Source organism: Mercenaria mercenaria, chromosome 14, assembly GCF_021730395.1.
Source record: "Mercenaria mercenaria strain notata chromosome 14, MADL_Memer_1, whole genome shotgun sequence".
Lineage (NCBI taxonomy): Eukaryota > Metazoa > Mollusca > Bivalvia > Venerida > Veneridae > Mercenaria > Mercenaria mercenaria.
The window spans coordinates 68,787,326-68,793,299 of record NC_069374.1 but is presented as its reverse complement, the minus strand read 5'-3'; positions in this window follow the sequence as shown (position 1 = coordinate 68,793,299).

Below are 5,974 nucleotides of genomic sequence, written 5' to 3'. Positions count from 1 at the left end.
TTATTGTCACTATTCGATAGACTTTAATTTGTGAAGTGTGTTTCAATATTAATCTATCATAACAGCCAGAAAAAAATGAACAAGAGACAAAATTGTTTAACTGAGTATAGTCTGTACTCTAAAACCTTTAGGGAATCAAAAATATGAAAAAACTACAACCACTTCAGAAGTAATGTGCCTTTTTATTTTAATTTTGGAGGCGTGTACCCTTCACCAATAATTATTAAATCGGGCACATCCGAACTTAATTAGCGTATACGGTTTTTAAATTTTAAAGCTTTTTAAGTTTTAAGCATTATTCGGCCTACTGTAGATTTTATCCCCCGAAAAGATAGTATCGGTATTTAATATTAATTCCTTCTTAACCATTTATAACTTTAGCATTTTGAATAGTCAAACGCCTGGAGCATAAATAAAATAAAATACATTGTATGCACGTTTAATTATAAATTAAGAGTGCAAGTGAATATGCGTAATTATCATGATATCATTCCTTTTAATTAATATTCAAAGAATAATTCGGATGTTAGCACGGATATTAAAAGATTGCCTAACTTATATGTAAAATAAAAAAAAAAAAAATGTCGAACTGGTAACTGGTATACTGGCATGCTTATTTGCATTTTATTTAATATTTTGCTTCGCACGGAGACCGCAAAATATGCACGTGTTTCCTTTTAACCAAGCAGCACTTACCTCTTTATCGCTACATTTATTATGGTGTCTTTTATTGTAAGGGAATTAAAGGAGATTACATTATTACCAATAATTTCCGTCCCTTAGTTACTGTTGCTGCTTCCCACAAGCTTCTTTCAAAATGGCGGATTCATGTACAGTTGCGATGGACTAGTTAGAAAGTATATCAAATGTTTTTTCTGTGAAATACTTACCAAACTGTGTAAAAGATTGCACAAAGAAATTTGTCAACGTGACTTAATTAGTTTGCTCAAGGATATGTACATGATATTAAACTTAACGGTAGAAATTAGCGCAAAATGTTGGCGTTCTCAAAGAAAGAGTGAAAAACTGTAGACACTTTCGCTGGATATTGCTGGCCGGAAAATGTTGCGTTCTTAAATCAAGATAACATTTTCAACAGATCTATAAAGCAATTTATTTATTTGTTCCAATAGCTTTTTATTACTGTTGCTGATCTTATATCACAAGTACGTATGGATGGATCCGTGCTGTCAATCAAACTAATTGTTATCTATTGTATTGACCAATAAGCATGATAAGATATCGCGGATTATTCAGTGCACTTCGCTTGTTGCTAACAAGCCATTCATTCTCACACGCTTTGGCTTAAAAACCGTTACTGATTAATTCCTGTAAGTTTGATACACAAACTTGGGTGTTAACGAGGACTAGCGGTACCCGGAAAGACTAAAAGGGAGAAGATTTATTTTGTTCCCTAAAAAGAAGGCAGTTTCAGAGAAATGCAAGCCTTGGATAAAAGCACGAACAGTAGCTGAACGTGGAACGGAAATATAAACACAAAGCAATCTGCTCAAAATTAATTCTTATAATCTTTGTATTAAAACTTGTGCGTCAGTAATGCACGTGGTTTAATGTAATAACATACATTTGCCTTACTCATTCGTCAGTGATCTTGATTTTAACTTGAATTACCTCAATATATTTTGATCAAGGCCGATGACGGAATGATTCAGTTCAAGAGTCATTTAAAAAATTATATCTTATTTCATACAAAAGTACGAGTAACAGCTTACCTTCTTTCTCGTAGATGAAAGTATGATCTATATTTTGGCAATTGACTGTATATTAACTCAACTACCTATATACAATATTTCAACAAGCAACCATTTTCGTCTTGAAGCACTTTGGGGGTGCCGGGCCGAATAAGGAATATCCTGATCTCATACCGGCTGATGGATTGAACCTCAATCGAAAGGACGACGTATTCTGGAATCTACTGAGAATACAGCAGACACAAACTTGGAAAGAGTGTATGTATTTTTCCATTTGTAAAACATTGAATTATGAAATATATCATTTCAGCAACACATAATGCTGATATATCGAAAATCAGCTAGGTATATTTATTGTGTTTCATTAACTCATTAATTTACTTACAGTGCACACTCGAATTCTGCAATCATTTGTTTGGTCATCATTTGGTTATATTGTTTACAGTTGATTAACACCAGCTATAAAATGCACAATGATCAGCATTTTGGCTGAATCACAAAACACAAAAGCTCATTTATTCAGGTTATAAACTGGTTTAGATATATTCTGTTTTATCCTTTCGAAAATCATCAGAATTCACAATGTCAGGTATCTCTTGAAAATTTGGCTTTCATCCCGTTTCCTGTTATATCCTTTATCTTGCAGTTAGATTAAATTATCCTTCAACAAACTGCTATGTAACAAAATTGATATATTAATTCCTTTGTATTAAAGTGATTTAACTTGAAACAGGAGTTATTGTTCCTCTGTACGGCTAACCTTTTTACGCAATAAACGATATCTATAGCTGGAGCTGTTTAATAATCTGACTTGATCCAATTACGCCAGAGATGCGACAGCCATTTTGTTTTAATCAAAATTCATATCTGAAATGTACTTGCAGGATATGGAATTTACCCTGTCTCCATGTGACGTCTATTGACCAATAGAAATGTAAGACACTTGTAGGAGGCGGGATAAGATATCACACTGGAAATATGTAACTGTTCTTTAAAACCTTACTAGTGTACTTTATGATTCAAGTATTTTGAAATGTAAAATGTTCAGATTAACTCTTTTTTACTCTCAATTTTTACAAGGATACATTGACAGGCATTTGCCTTCGCAATAAAAATGGCCTTCTTAGCAATCAACTCCGGCGTGATTTTCACAACAAAAATTGTCAGAGACTATTTTCCAACTTCGAAACAAGTTTGTTTACGATTTTTGCCATTTTGATGAAGGAAAGCTACTCTCCGTGCTTATTATCTACGCTAAAATCTAAGATTGCCGTTACGTTCCGTAAAAGATCGAGTGGTTTATATTTCTTTCAAACAAAATAAATTTCATAGTTTTCTGACGAAAGAAATATTTAAAAAAATCACAAATGTTATGATACATATTTAAGATCGGGTATTACCTTTAACTGAGAACAAAATTGACACGAGGTGACACGTTGTTTACCGATAATTACTGGCCATTTGATCGTAACAGAAGATGATCACACCTTTGGTTATCAGTTTGAATTGAGAATTTTCTCATGCCATTTTGTCGTTTTTGTCGTGAGGTCACGCGAAACTTAGCAATAACGTGTTTCTCAAAAATCGGGTATCTTCGGCGTTTCTAGCCTGAAAATTGGTTTTCGAAGAAACATAGCCGCTGAAATGGGTCTAAAACGGTAGTCGGGAGGCAATCCAGATGTCCGCTGACCGCGGATGGGAGGAGACCGCTGAATAAAGTGATGAAATAGTGGAAACTCTATCAGGGGCGTACACAAAATGACAGTTGAACGGAGGTGACCGCTGATCAAGGGTACCGTTAGTACAGCTACGTTTCACTCAGAATATTTAGAAGAATATTGATATATCTAAAAAACGATAGGTAAATTTAATAAATATAATAAAAACCTGTTCAAATATCAACATATATCAATTTACAGAAAAAGCTGATACAGTCTGCGTATCACACTAATAAGGGTGTGATTACGAAATCTTTGTGAAAATTAAAAGAGAACCATTTCAATTGTTAAAATGTGATGTTTAGTTTTGCTATTTTAAAACTGTTAGATAGGTGATAGAATAATACAAAGGATATGAAAACTTCATACACTTCTTAAATATCTTGAATTACAATTCGCCGACCATCGTTTTTAGAGATATGTCGTGTTACAAATGCTTTACAATTTACGTTTTAAAAACAACTTGTTTAGGGCAATATATGGCCATTTTTTTGTTTTGATTCGCCGTACAATCTAACACACTCACCAACTGTTAGTGTAAATATTAAAAGCAGTTGCTTATATAGCGTTTTTCATTGTTTCAGATTTCAATATAAGTCTTGCTGTTCCATTTTGGAAAATATGTTTACTAAGGCCAAATCAAAGCTGTTAAAATTGGCTGAAAACTACGATAAGCTGTGTTACGTGCCATTATCGTACTAAGCAGAAAACGCACAAATATAATGCACAGAGAGGCGCCTGAGGTCATCGTCAGCCATCGAAGCTGAAAGTCGTCATATGCTCTATAGATTCGTTGGTGCAATGTTAAACCCAACTAGGCAAGCAATGTAGAGCTATGACGGACAAATGACATTTAGTCTCGTTGCTGCCTATTTATCGACAACCTTTCAGTGCTTCAGGTTGATTATATAATTTTATTCAATATGCTAGCAGAATCTAACGATTTTACCACCAATTGAACGTACACTGAGCCACATTTCTAATAAACCCCCTTAAAAACGAAATATTAACAGTATTGCAGACTCAGGAAGAAAGCAATATTATCTTAAGTGAACTGTTTCAAATTCAGCTTTCAAAATTCTCTAGTACGTGGAGTATATGTAGATGCTTTCTTTACATTGACTGAGGATTAAGATTAACACCACCCGAGGGTGTGAGCGATGTTGTAAGTGGGGAGGGGGGGGGGGGGGTGATATACTGGTTTCAGGTTGTCTGTAGACACAATCTTGTGCGCACCATCTCGCCTCATCCCCTTGATACAATTTAATGAAACTTCACACAAGTGATCAGTAGCAACAGTAGTTGTGCATGGGACATGTTAGGTTCTTTCAGAAAAAAGATTTGCAGTGTTACGGGACTTTGTTTTTTGTTACTATACTATATACATAGACACAATCTTGTGCGCACCATCTCTCCTCATCCCCTTGACATAATTTAATAAACTTCAAAAAAGTGATCAGTAACAACGGTAGTTGTGCATGGCGCATGTTAGGTTCTTTCAACGACAAAAATTGCAAAGTTATAGGCCTTTGTTTCTTCTTAAAATACTATGTACATACAGTCTGCATATGCAATCTTGTGCACACCTAATCTTCCGAACACTTGCACACAATTTAATAAAGCTTCACACAACTGATCAGTACCAACCCTAGTTGTGCATGGTGCATGTTACGTTCTTTTAGATAAATATTCTGCATAGTTATGGGACTTTGTTTTTTGTTACTATACTGTATACATACAGTCCACATAATTATGCAATCGTGTGTGCATCAAATTGCAATGTACTGTGTCAATGCATGCGGGGGTTACATTCATCACCTTTAGTGATAGCTCTAGTTATTATTATTATACCAGATTTATATAACGCCCTTTTCATGGTCAATTTCACGTTCAAAGGCGCTTTACATAGTTCAAATGCAGCCACACAGGGCGCATAATTCAGAGGGACAGAGTGAGACAAAGCCCTCACGACAGAGAGATCGGAAATCAGACACAGGCTTGTCCGGCTAACTTAGCCTAGCTCGTTGCGAATAGCCAGCCTGGTTCTTTAACGTGCCCAGTGTATAGCACTGATACACGCAAGAATTGCCCGGGTTCCTGACCAGTGCACCTCTAGTTGGGTGGGAAACACTGAAAAGCGTTTCTGAAAATTCCCGAGTAGCTGCCGGGGATTGAACGGATTGGAAGGCCAGTGTGCAAACCACTGAGCTGTCCGTCCACCTATGTTTCATGAATCTCGCTCTCAGTGTTCTTTCCGTTTCACGTATGTAGTCCTTGTTACATTGAAACTTTTCATGTCCTTCACATTTTATATGGTAAATTTGGCCACTGATTTCTTGTTTACTCGTTTTATCCTTTGGTTTTACAAGGATTTGTCTGAGAGTGGTTTGAAACACACATTTATCTTGTGTTTATTGAAAATTCTCTTCAGATGTTCACTCTTTCCTTTCATGTATGGGAGGATTGGTAGGATGAACATCGCTCACACCCTCGGGTGATGTTAATCTTAATCCTCAGTCAATGTCAGTTGGCTGATGAAGTCCA